The sequence below is a fragment of the Triticum urartu genome, chromosome 3 (genome assembly GCF_003073215.2).
Source record: "Triticum urartu cultivar G1812 chromosome 3, Tu2.1, whole genome shotgun sequence".
NCBI classification, from domain to species: Eukaryota; Viridiplantae; Streptophyta; class Magnoliopsida; order Poales; family Poaceae; genus Triticum; species Triticum urartu.
The window spans coordinates 710638567-710652252 of record NC_053024.1 but is presented as its reverse complement, the minus strand read 5'-3'; the positions used below and the strand labels follow the sequence as shown (position 1 = coordinate 710652252).

Here is a 13686-nt window from a genome sequence, read left to right as displayed (position 1 = left end):
GGAGTAACCTTTCTATCTTAGAAAATTGCTACTTTTGCAAGGAGTTAAAATCAGTATCACATCTATTACCCAGTTTCCCCTTTTTATGTGAGTGTTGTATCCATTTGTCTCAAGCAACTTTTTTACTTTGACTCTTTGGGTCCACCTCTTTTCATCTCAACAGTGACCAATTCTGAACCTCTTACGATGAATGTGACAGCGGTTTCCAAATCCCATCACACCTCTCTATAGAACCTAAAATTGAATAGGCAGGCGCCATCTGCAGTATCACCCCATAACCCATTCCTTTCCGAGGTGTCTCCACTCAAGGCAAACTCCTTCTGCATCTCTATGTTAGTTATTATATTTCAAGAAATCCCATCGAAAATAAGATAGGTAAATGGGAAAATATTAATACCTATAAAACTGATTAACTTATGCCCTCTGCAATTAACATCTTATAGGATGATATAAATAACTGGAACAAATAAATTAATACCTTTCAGCATAGGGTATCTATAAATAGTTCTAGTCAAGCAAAGTAGTCAGTTAATCTAATAAAAGTAAGCAACAATTATTGGTTTAACAACTGAACTAAGTATTCTCTCCACTCGCTTTCTGCTTTCCGGTACAATATGACACTAATGATGCAGAAATACTTAAAACAAATTAAATAGGATCCTTAGGATTTTGGATAGGTAAACAGAATAGGCAATTAGTGAAAGAGGATAAGTGCCTTCCGATGTATTACCAATTAAGTTTAACGAACTTGGGCCAATATTAGTGCGAATAAAAGTGCTACATATGCATTTATATTCACAGTATTATTGCTTCATCACAGCAAGATTCAAGTTTTTTAAACAAAGCATAACTCACACTTTCAGAAAAACATTGTTAGGCCAGAGATAATACAAAAAGATAAATCAAAGTTTGGAAATACTAATATTTACTAAATAACAACAACGCGACCAACAACAATTAATTGTCCCACTGTTGGTACTTCATATGCTGTTAGCATCAACCACCTGTAGCATATCAAGAATCTTGATTTCCTCTCCCATCAAGCATTGTTTCAATTGAGAATTTCGGCTGCATTTACCAATTAATGTATGGTTGCTATATCTACCTGAACCAAGCAGACCAGATTGAGCTCGACTTAAATTTTTTATCAGTCCAATGTAAGTTTACCACTGGAACACCATAGAGATCACATACCTATGTTTTTCCATGCAGACTTCTCTATAAATTTACTGCAGGGTCTAGCCCAACATTGACTATTGAATCATGTGCTTCATTGCAGCAGTACAAACTACATTCTATTAATCTTGTCGTGGACCAAATGACCTCATATGACCAAACATAACTTCTTAGGAAGATTAGCCTGCATGTAAATTCTTGTCTAACACAAACGCATCTGGTGTAGGCGGGTGTGTGCAAGTGTTTTAAAATTCCAGTGGAAGCATATGGCATCATTGTTCCGGCAGACTGAAAAGGTAAGAGCACATCTTAAACAGTAAATGGCTACTGCTCGACTCAACGCTCAGTGTTATATATAAATTTAGTGATATCATGTCGCTCCAAGTAGATATTACAGTAGATATTAAATTTAGTGATATATTGCAGCAGTACATATTAAATAACAGTGGAAGCATATCGCATCATTGTTCCAAGTAGATATTGCAGCAGTAGATATTAAAGTAGATAGTAAATTTAGTGATATATGTAAACGGCAGACTTAATTGGTACTGATTTACTAAAGGAAAAGTAGATATTAAAGCAAGGATTAGACTGTTTATACATGTCCTGTTGACATGCCGACACCATATCGACATGCCAAAGCAAGCCTCAGGAGCACATTGTGGATGGCGTCTTCACGCACGAGCGCGCCGGTGATCAGAATCCCATCAAGACTGACATCGAACATGCGCCGGCTATCTGTGTGTGTGTAGCCAGTAGCATCAGATAAATATACGAAAACTTGTTGTTCAACCAATCTCTCGGAGAAGGAGAGGTCGATCACTTCTCCCTGTATATGTTCATGACGATCTTCTGTACTTAATTGTTTCCTTCATTTGCTTACTAGCTAGCGTGTCGAGTCCTCTCTATACGTATAGTACATAGCATCGACCAAGCACGCAGATAAGAGATGACACTTCTCTATATTAGCTAGCTAACACAATATATGAAACTCCTAAATTAACCCTACAAAATTCCCCAAAACCCCCAACACCCCTTCCTTAAAAAAAACAAAAACCTTAGCCCCTGAATTGCTGACGTGTGGAAGCTTATTGGTCCTGGTTGATGCTACCAACCGGGACAAAAAGCCTCCTTGTCTGGGCAAGCCGCAGCGGCCACGTAGAGGCCCATCTGTTCCGGTTTATGTAAGAACCGGGACTAAAGGTATTGCACTTTAGTACCGACCCTTTAGTCCTGGTTGCCGAATCGGGACAAATAGGCCTTATGAACCGGGACAAATGAGCTTTTTTCTACTAATGCCTCCTCGTCGTCCTCTTCAAGTGACCACGGGAAGAGGCGCCGATGTGGCACCTCAGGCTCCAGCTCTTCCTCCTCCTCGTCTGCTAAGAACCCTCGCGGACGCAAGGGCACCACCTCCTCGGCTTCGACTAGGCAAGGTTTTCTTCATCCGAGAGCCGTGGTAGCTGTTTTAGTCCTCGGCTTTTCTCTGTTTATGTCGCGGAAAGATAAGCGCGACTCTGATAATAATAAATAAATAAGAATAGTTACATGCAACGCGAGACTTGTTCACGTGCATGGTGGTTACTTATTCTCTGTTATACTCGCGGTAGCTGGCTGGACGCTGCACCCGCGTTCGTGGGATGGCACGAATAACAAGCGAATGCGGCGGCTCAGTGGGCAGCCGGACAGTTGCTATACCGGGGATGGCGTAACCACGAGGTAGGTCGTCTAGACAATTATTAGTGTTCAAAAAGTTATTTTTCACGTGATGAGTCTCTTCGATAATCATCACATGTAGCCCTTCATTGTGTTCATTGATCTCCGTCACCACCTGCTTGCACTCCGATACTACCGGTATAGTTGGCGAGGAAAGATCATCTACAAGAGTTAGTATAATATATATCGTTGGCGAGGAAAGATCATCTGCAAGAGCTAGTATAATATATATCGTCTGAAGCGGATTAGAAGCACTCGACGACACAGTGCTGTGAAATCAACCACACTCACCTACTTCATCGGGATCGGTACCACTATTTCCAAAATGTTTTGTTAAGTGTGAATACGACCGAGAGAGTTAATTCTGCCCGCCCCTGTATTGTACTTAACTGTTCGCGGTACACATTAAATGCCAAAGCACAGGTATCGACAGTTTCATTCTACGCGCTGGTCTCGTATTCACACTTAACAAATCATTTCGGATATAGTGACACTGATCCCGAGGAAGTAGGTGAGCGTGGTTGATTTCAGAGGGCTGCGTCACTGAGTGCTCCTAGTTCGCTTCAAGGAGCACATGACGATTATAACCACTGGAATCTCACACATTCAATTGCTTCAAGATCTCAACCACTATAATAAGATCGCCTGTATTGGATGAATTTTGCCAACTACAGTTATCCAGCAGTTTCCGTATGAAATGAAGCATAAGGTGCGTCCCTGACATGTCTGTGCACCATACATGCATCATTTTAACTCCATCGTGCAACAATCAGGAGTAACATACGGACAATGACTTTGTTGACCTAACCATCCGGAGTATTAATGAACCTAAATACTAGAAAGTGCGCGCGCACTATCTGGCGTTCGCGAGCGGCCGCTCCTTGGCCACACGATGTGGCCCGAACCACCGCGCGCATCGGCCAGGTGCTACCTGGTCAGGCACTCTCACCCGCTCGCGTTTGTGTCTATCCCCACGTGTCCAAGCCCTTCGCCCCAATCCTCCTCGCATGGCCGCCGCCGCCACACCTGAGGCCGGCCATCTCCACCCTCTTGATTCAGCCGCCTCTGCCACAACTCGCGTCGGCCGCCGCCGACCCACCTCCCGAGCGTTCCATCCTAGAGGTGCAGTGATTTTACTTTTCTCCTTTCGCCGGAGTTTGGAGAAGAAGGTGCTGACTGCTGTAATTAATTGGACGGGAGGTTAAATCGGCCGGCATCGCAGTCGGCTGTCACCGCGCACCTTTGTTCAGCACGGCGACGACGGCGAGCACTGTATGGTAGCGGTGCCCACCAGCTCGTCTCGCTGCAGGCAGACTCTCTTTGTGGTGCTCGCCGGTGGCGCTTGCTGGCGCAGCGGCCTTCTAGTCAAGGTGCATGGAAGATTTTGTGAGATGTGGATGAATCTGTGGGTCGGAGTTGGAGTCAAGGTGGAGCTTATCATGTGGATTTCGTGGAGCCACTTGTTGTGAAGGCCGGAGCAGACATGGAGATCTATGACAGTGTGAAAGAAGAAACCAAGATCGTCTCTTGTTTGCGTCTGCAAGCAGCAAGCAGCAAGCCTGTCAGTTTCTTGATGCTACTACGTCTCTTGTTAGCGTCTGCAAGTTCAGCTGGGTGACTACATTTTTTTGCATGGCAGTGAGATAATCTGTGATTTTGCTCGTTTCAGACTTCCAGTGTCCTACCAGCTGCATCAGGTCAAAGTTTGTTCGCCATCCAAGCTCATTTGGCTACAAGAGGATGCTGCCATTTCTCATGGAGAACGGTGGCCAAGTTCAGAAATTGTCTAAATTGCCATCAGATGAGATTCAGTCTGCCATTGTGGAAGTTCATTTGGATGACAGTGCAGCTAAAGTGCACAAATCCACATCAGAAGAAGAGTTAGCTTCGGTTGGAGAACCATTTGCCGTGCATACATTGCTCCAAAGGTAAAGTAAGTACCCACTACATCACTACTATGACCCACACATTTTGTTAATTACTAACTTTTTTTAGGAGTACTGGATTAATTGATACTACTTCTACTACAAATGGTGTACGTTTGGTCTTTGTTGTTAGAAAAAAATTGCACATCAACCGCTAGTTAATTGGTTGGTTGAGGCAACATACAGTTGCACAACGGCTCATGTATGGTTGGCCGTAGGAGCAGACAAAGTTGCGCGAGCTGCGGTAAGTAGATGAATGGGACAGTAGATAAAGTTGCAGATTTCACCGGCAATGAAAATCGTGGTGATGAAGCACCCTCGTTGGTATAGTAGCTTATGGACAACTGTGGGAGTTGCACACGCATTGGAGTATAGTCGCACACAGAAGATCATGGAGCTGCACACTCTTGTTGGTGTAGTAGCACACACGGCCGCAAAGCTGCACATTTTCGTCGATGTAGTAGCTCACGCGCGGCCATGGTCACCCACACATGACCACAAAATTGCACACTCTCATTGAAATAGTCGCACGACCACACATGGCCATGGTCATACACATGACCACGTTTTCAGAAGTTGCACACTCTTGTTGGCATAGTCGCACATGCATGGCTACAGAATTGCACAATCCCGTCCGCATAGTCACACATGAATTGCCGTGGGAGGTGCTCACACCCAGCCGCGGAGTTGCTCACTCTCGTCGGCATAGTCGCACAAGCATGGCCGCATAGTCGCACAATCTCATCCGCATAGTCGCACGTGAATTGTTGTGGGAGGTGCTCACGCCCGACCGTGGAGTTGCACACTCGTCGGCATAGTCGTACATGCATGGCCACGGAGTCGCACAATCTCGTTCACATAGTCGCACACGAATTGTTGTCGGAGATGCTCACGCCTGGCCGCGGAGTTGCACATCCTCGGCATAGTCGCACATGCATGGTCACAGAGTTGCATAATCTTGTCCCGATAGACGCACACGAATTACTATGGGAGGTGCTCACGTCTGGCCGTAGAGTTGCACATTCTCGTCGGCACAGTCGCAAATGCATGGCCACGGAGTCGCACAATCTCATCCGCATAATCGCACATGAATTGTTATGGAAGGTGATCACGGCCGGCCACGGAGTTACACACTCTTGTCGGCATAGTCGCACAAGCATGGCCACAGAGTCGCACAATCTCGTCGCGCATAGTCGCACATGAATTGCTGTGGGAGGTGCTCACGCCAGCCCGCGTAGTTGCACACTCTCGTAGGCATAGTCGCACATGCATGGCCACAGAGGCGCACAATCTCATCCACATAGTCGCACATGAATTGTTGTGGGAAGTGCTCACGCTCGGCCAAGGAGTTGCACACTCTCGTCGGCATAGTCGCACAAGCATGGCCACAGAGTCGCTCAATCTCATCCGCATAGTCGCACATGAATTGCTATGGGAGGTGCTCATGTACGAACGTGGAGTTGCACACTCTCGTCCGCATAGTAGCACATGCATGGCCAGAGAGTCGCATAATCTTGTCCGCATAGTCGCACACGAATTGCTGTAGGAGGTGCTCATGCCTGGCCGTGGAGTTGCACATCGTCGGTGTCGGATTTCGGGTTCCGGCAAAACCCTTGAGGTTCGAACACTGGGGTGTGCACGAAGATCTCTCCTCCCCCTTGCACTCTCCCTCACCGCGATCTCAAGGCTCAGCGCATCGAACTCGCAGAAAAAGGGACACAAGATTTATACTGGTTCCGGCCACCGATGTGCTGTAATACCCTACTTCAGTGTGGTGTGATGGATTGCCTCTTGGGCTGAGGATGAACAGTTACAAGGAAAGAACAGCCTCCTGAGGAAAGGTGCTCTTGTGCTTGTTGACTTTGTGTGGATGAGGACGATCTGAATGGCCTCGGATCAGTTGCCTCCTACTGTGGTGGCTAGCCCTATTTATAGAGGCCCTGGTCCTCTTCCCAAATGCTGGCGGGAAGGGATGCCACGACGGCCAAATTTGAAGGGAGACAACAAGTACAAGTTATCCTGACCAAAGGTGGTCTTCGGCTACCAAAGGCTCTGCTGGTGACGCCGTCCTGGACTCCACGGTGACCTCCATCCTGCCGTCCTGCTGGTCTTGGTCTCGTTGCACTGATATTGAAACCTTTGCTTGATGCCTTAGGACTCCTCGCATGCACTTGCCTCTTTACCACCAAAGAGGAAACGGGGACACTGTGCGTGCTGCCGTCTGCCTGGCCCCGGTCGTCATGGCTTGCGTCACAGGAACCTCGCGAGGTGCCCCTTGCCTTGATCTCTCCACCCCTCGCGAGCCAGCCTGGTGAGGTAGCCCCCGAGGAGGTCTTGCGTCGTCCGCCTCGCGAGGCTCGGCCCCTCGCGAGGGTCTTGAGTGTTTGCTGGTAAAGATGGGCCGTACAGGGCCGCTGGCGGAGCCACACCATGGGCCGCAGGCAGGCAAGTATGGGACCCCCGTTCCCAGGACGCCGACAGTAGCCCCCGGGCCCAACGCGCGCTCTGAATTAGCTTCGAGGCGAAGCCCAGGGGCAAGTGCGGAGCGCCGCGTGCCCCAACAGCCCGCGGCCTCGGTTGACGCGTGGCGATTGATGGGACGTGGGCGTCTCCGTTTCCCCACGCTGCCTTGGCAACTGCCCGACTGACAAAAGACTGGCGCGGGCTATATTTGCCTCCATTGCCTTCCTTCGTCTTGCTCCAGATCCCATTTCTTGCCCTTCGCTTCCAGAGACTCCAGATCCGCCCAGATCCTCCTTCGAGCTTGCTATGGATCCTATTCCGCGACTGAGATACGACCGTATTCTATTCTCCCGCCGCCCGGAGCAAGGCTCGAATCTGCACCAGACCTCGGCCAGCTTCTGACTGGGAAGGTTGGATCGACTCTGCTATCCGGGCAGCAGCTGCTAGATTCTGGATCGGGGTTCGGTATACCTGAGTCGGAGGTGGAAAAAGTTGGCGTCGACTGAATTCGGGAGCACGCTGCGGAGAACGATTGTCGAGTGCGCGCTGAAGGTTCTCCAGTCGAGTGCGCTCAGCCAAGTTGGCCAAGCGCGCCTGCTCCAAGGCCTGGGCCTCAGGGGTTTCTCCAACTATAGGAGTATGTAGTGCATCCATGTTCCGGCGGTGAAGTTCCTCCCTCTGCTGCGAAGAGAGGGGTTCGGGGCGGTACTCACCGTTCCCGTCGCCCCCGTCATCACGGGTGAAGCTAGGAGGACTGCGTGGTCCATTGACCATCAAAACTTCTGCCGCTGGGTCGCTGCTATCGCACTCGGATGCAGTCTCTACGGAGCCAGTCGACAGATCGAACAGGCCGTAGAGAGTTTCGTCAGGCTCGATTTCCGCGACTTGAGGGGTGGCAGACTGGCGAGCCGCCGCATGCCTCACCCATCGCTGAAGCCTCGACCGACCGGAACGTTTGCTCCAGCGGGCCACAGGGAGGGTGAAAGTTGCTGGAGCCGACTGATACTGGGTCGAGGGCTGCCGCAGGAGGACGCCGCGGACGCACGCGCGAAAGTGCGTTGCCCCGCGGGCGAGGAGTGCGTCGACGTCGAGTGGAGCCTCCTAAAGCCAAGCGGAGTCGTCGGCGACAAACACGAGCGTGCCGAGACGGATCTTGCGGCCCTCAGCCAAACCTCCGCCTGAAACCATGATGAAGGGGATCGGAAAAATTGCAACTTCTCCAACAAGTCCCTAAGACACCTGCCCCAAAGTGGGCGTCAACTGTCATGGTTCTAGGACTGACAGTAGAATAGGGGGGTAGAAATGTAGAGGCAAGATCCTAACTATGGAGGAGTTGTACACGCGATTTTTACGAGTTCAGGCCCTTCTCGGAGGAAGTAACAGCTCTACGTCTCGGAGCCCGGAGGCGGTCGATTGGATATATGCATGTGAATTACAGAAGATGCGAACCCTTGTCCCAGAGGAGGGGGTGGCTTATATAGAGTGCGCCAGGACCCCAGCTCCCCACCGTTACACAGAGTTCAATGTTCATAAAGGAGGAGCGTTACTGGTAACGTCCGGAGTAAAGTGCTATAAATGATTATTAAATCTATGACTTAAATCCCGACCGTTGCGGAGTGAGTGGCTTCACATCTTCTGGTGGCCGAGTGGTTCTTCGCATGGTCGAGTGTCTTCAAAGTTGTCGAGTGGAACATAACTTCATGGTCGAGTGGATGATGATCTCTCTTTGACTGCTTCTGGTTCTTTTAGAGATGTCCTTTGGGAGGGTATATTGGATAGATCCATGGCCCTACCCTAGATACATAGCTTCGTCAAGGGGATGTCTGATGCAGACAGATGGCCTTATGTACTATGGTGTATGTGCTTACGGCTACTACATTCCTTTTGCATTGAAGTTAGGCAACGGATGAGTTGAAATTGTGTCGAATATTTGTATGAGATAGGTTATAGTTGGATTTGGATTTTATGTAGATAGTGTACGGAAACATGTTCAAATAGAACATTTGTATCTAGGATATATTATATAATTAAAATAGAAGACAAACAAGCCATCATGTTAATCCCCATATGCTAAGAAAATAATATCCGTTGATTTTAATTATAACGGTTGAGATAAACATATGAACAAAGTTACGTAGAACATCTATTGGGTACAATCTGTCACGTACAAACAGATATGCGTATTTATACACGAGCCAAACACGATTATATTAATAGGAAAAATAGGGGTGTAGTCCGACGGGAGCCGGAACAACAAGGTGAAAAAAAGCTGTAGTCCGGTTGGCACACCACCAGCCTGAGCGAGGTGCAATTTGTATTGCCGTTCAAAAGTAAAAAAAAATGACATCATCGCTCATGTCATTTATCAATTAATATGGGCAGCTTTATCTATTAGCAATTTGGTAAGCATACTGTATACAATAGTTTTGTATCATATACTCCCTCTGTAATCTTAGTTTTGTATCATATACTCCCTCTGTAATCTAATATAAAAGTCCTCACAAAAAAATCTAATATAAGAGTGTTTAGATTACTAAAATAATGATCTAAACGCTTTTATATTAGTTTACGGAGGGAGTACATACATGTTTTTAGATTATAAAAGTAAAAAAGGTTGTCATATACATACGTATGTCAAAATTCTGTAAATAGTTAATTTTTATATTTATTATATTATTATTAAGACAGTAGAAAAAGAACGGTGGAGATTTAATGCACTAGAATTAAGAGGTTTGAACGGTCCATATTTATCATCAGAAACATACCGACGTGGCCATGTGCTAAAAGCAGTTTTTTTTTACCAGGGTTGCTAAAAACAATCAACCAGGCTAAATATACGTCCCATGCAAAAAAAGGCTAAATATATGTATATAAGTTAGTTTTTTTTGCAGGCCAAGTTTGTTACGTTCCAGCTAAAGAAAAGGATGTCACATGCACGTGTACAACTTGACGCTTTTCTTTCTCTTTTGAAAGCGTACAATTTGATAATTAGTTACCGGATTGATTCCTGGCATTATTGATTTTTGTGGGAAAATCAGGTTTAAGAGTCGTGATCGTATTGAAGTAGAATATATTGTCCAATCTTATGTAATCAGTTTGTCTAATTTATATCTAGATATTTTTTAAGGATGTCACATCTAAGCTCCCACAAATATATAATGCAGCAGCAAGAAACAAAAATAAAACTAAAACAAAAAATTGACCACAAGCAGAGTGGACATCAACTTAGATGTGACATAATTATGTCATATCTAAATGTGTTCTAGACAGACCCGTATGTAATAATAGGCAGCCCGGCCAGCAAACCTGCCTACATCTGCCGCGTTCCGCGTCATGGTAGCGCGATGAGGCCGCGAATACGGCAGCCCTCCGGCAACCCAGCGTGGATCTGCGGCGCTCCAAGTCTTGGTAGCAGGCAATTCGTACTGGCAGGATCCATACCCACCATGAACCTCTGACAGGCAAGCGATTCAGCATGTCATGACAGCATCTCATCGAGTACGAAAGAAATTCAGTGTTCGTTGTGCGTGCAAAGGAGGAAGAGGAGATAGCGATACTTATGTGGGATATGGTCGTTAGCCTGTACAACTTTGGCAGGATCCAAATCCACCATGAACCTTCAGCATGCCATGGCAACATCTAATAGATCACCTAAAGAAGGATCGTGATCGCAAAAATCCCACAAAAAATTCAGACTCCACTATGGGTGTAAAGGAGGAAAAGGAGAAAGCGATACACTGTCGCCTGGGCAAGCGGGAGATCCAACATGTCATGACAGCATCTCATCCACCATGAACCTTTAGCATGCCATGACAACATCTGATAGAGGATCCAAGAAATCGTTTGTCCACTGTGCAAGCAAAGAAGGAAGAGGAAAAAGCGACAGATCTGTGGGCTGTGGTCGTTCCTCTGCTCCGCGGAAGCTAAAGCAATACTTCTGTGGGCTTTGATCGTTCCTCGCGCTTCAAGGAATCTAAGGGCATCTTCATCCGTTGCCCCCCCCCCCCCCCCAGGAGGGGCAAAAAATCGCCCCCTGAGGGCGCGCCGGCGCTAAACCGCGCATTGGGGCGTGATGCCCCCCAGTCGCGGCGCCTACGTTTTTAAAAAAAATTCAAATACGGCGTAAACACGACTGAAATTTAACGCAAACATCGGCGAGTTCGTTCAAACTTAAACATATTTTACAAAAAAAGAAAAAAACTTCCGCGGGCTACCCCGCCGTCTCCCTCGCCGCCCGCCTCGCCGCCCGCCCACGCGGTTACATGCCGAGGAGGCTGTAGAACCGCGTGTAGTCATCGCCGCCGTCATCGTCGTCGTCGCCGCCCCCGCCTGCGCCTCCGCCGTCCCTGCTGCATCCCTCCCTCGGTTGGCGCGGCGGGTTGGACGGTCCGGGGGCGTCGTCGTCGTCGTCGCTGTCGAGGACCACGACGCCGTGCTCGTCCTCGCGCCCACGCTTGCGGGCGGCGATCTCCTCCAGGGCCCGGCGCTGCCGGACCATCTCGTCGCGGAGGTAGTCGTCCCGCGCCCACCGCAGGGCGTCCTCGTCGGAGATGCCGCGCCGGGCTATCTCCTCGTACTCCGCGGGGAGGCCGCGCTCCGGCTTGGACTCGACGAGGACGAAGCGGCCGGTGGGTGGGGAGGCGTTGGCGCCGATGCGGACGCCGGAGCTGCACGTGCGGGCACTGACCGGCATGCCCTGGGGCTCCGGCTTGACGGGGCGGAGGCAGGGCGAGCCGCCGGACGACGAGGAGGACCCCCCGGTCTCCATGCGCCTCAGGGTCCAGGAGCTTCCCCGGCGGCGTGAGAAGGACGGGGGAGCGGGGTACTCGAGGCGCGGCGTGTTGCCGCCCTCAATGTACTCGAGGACGGCCTCCAACGTGCGCCCGGGCACGCCCCACCACCGGCGCCGGCCATTGAAGTTGAGCCTGCCGGAGGGCACTACGCCGTTGGTGGCCTCGAGCTGCTTGGCGTGACGGCGGCGGAAGTAGGGCTCCCAGAGCGGGCTGTCGGGGACGTACCGTGGCCCCTCCCTCGCCGCCCGCGGCAGGGACGCGCGGATGCGTGCGATTTCCGCACATCGCGCCGCCCCGGTGGGTGGTGGTGGCACCGGCACGCCGCCGGCGCTGATCCTCCACGCGCCGGGCACCCGCATGTCCGGCGGGACCGGGTACCCGGCCTCGTAAAGGAGGCGAGCCTCATCTTCGTGGAGATGGCGGCGGCCGAAGCCGTTCGCCGCCGCGCCGTCACCAGGGAAACACTCGGCCATGGGTGATGAACTGGAGACGGCGAGAGAGAGGAGAGGGAGGAACGACGACGGCGAGAGAGAGGAGAGGGAGGAACGACGACGGCAAGAGTGTGATCGCCGAGCACGCTGGTGCGCGTCTTATATAGGCCGAGACGCCGCCCGTACGCGTGGCCGCCGTGTGTACGCGTGGCGGGCGAGGGAGGGCGAGGGACGCACGTCGTCCGGCCTTCACTGCGCCGCCCGTGAGGCATCAATGGCGCAGGCTGACCGGCGCCGCAGCTTTGGCATTGATTCGCCGCGGGAAACGAGGCGATGAGGACGACGAAGGGGCGAGAAGAGAGCCGTGTCGCTGACGTGGCGGGCCCGCAGCTTTTTCGCGCCAAAAAAGTTCGCCCGGCGCCCCCGGGCGCCCCCCAGCGCACCGGGTTCGGCCTGGGTCCGCCGGCGCTGTTTTCGGCCCAGGCCGGCAAAAATCGGGCTCCTGGGGGCGCGACTGGGCCGATTTTTCGGCGCCGATGCAAGAAAAACGCCTGGAGAGGCCTTCCTGGGGGCGCGGCTGGAGATGCCCTAAAATGGTACTTCTGTGGGCTGTTCTCTAGGAGATTGAGGTAGCAATAATCTTAGCATGTTGGCCTCTACTCTGCAGAAGGTAATGAGTTTCTGGACTCTATCAGGCTAACACATGAGGCTCTCAGAAAAAGAATAAACAAGGATAGCCTGTTTTTGTTTTTGTTTTTTTTTTTGCAGAAAAAGAAGGTTAGCCTGTTGACTAAACCATACATAACAAACACAAATTGAACCATGTAGCTAGGAGCACTAAATATATTTCGTTGTCATCTATGCTAATATGAAACTGGTGGGATATAATATGATGTTTCATTGCAAAAAAACTGTACATAATTCATACCACATGGCGAACTTACAGAAATAAATAGGGTACAGAGGGCAAAACAAGAAGGGAGTAACAGATCTGAAGACGGACATTCTACACACGCTGCACCTTTTTCCTATAGATGAACTAATTTAACTGATGAAGAAAACCAATTAAAAAAACTCTTCAAAGAAAACAAAAGCACCTTGCAACGAGACTACATATGTGCAAGGTGCGCATAGTAGAAGCATACACAGGTATGCCACCGCGTTAACCCAAAAACACAAGTG

The 13686-nt window shown here is 49.7% G+C and overlaps 1 long non-coding RNA gene across 1 annotated transcript; it reads left to right on the top strand.

Annotated features, from left to right (window-relative positions):
* The first annotated feature begins 3725 nt into the window (after positions 1 to 3725).
* LOC125549331 lies at positions 3726 to 4791 on the top strand. Its single transcript, XR_007301316.1, has 2 exons — positions 3726 to 4453; positions 4562 to 4791. It is a non-coding gene; the product is annotated as an uncharacterized LOC125549331 (long non-coding RNA).
* Positions 4792 to 13686: the final 8895 nt, after the last annotated feature.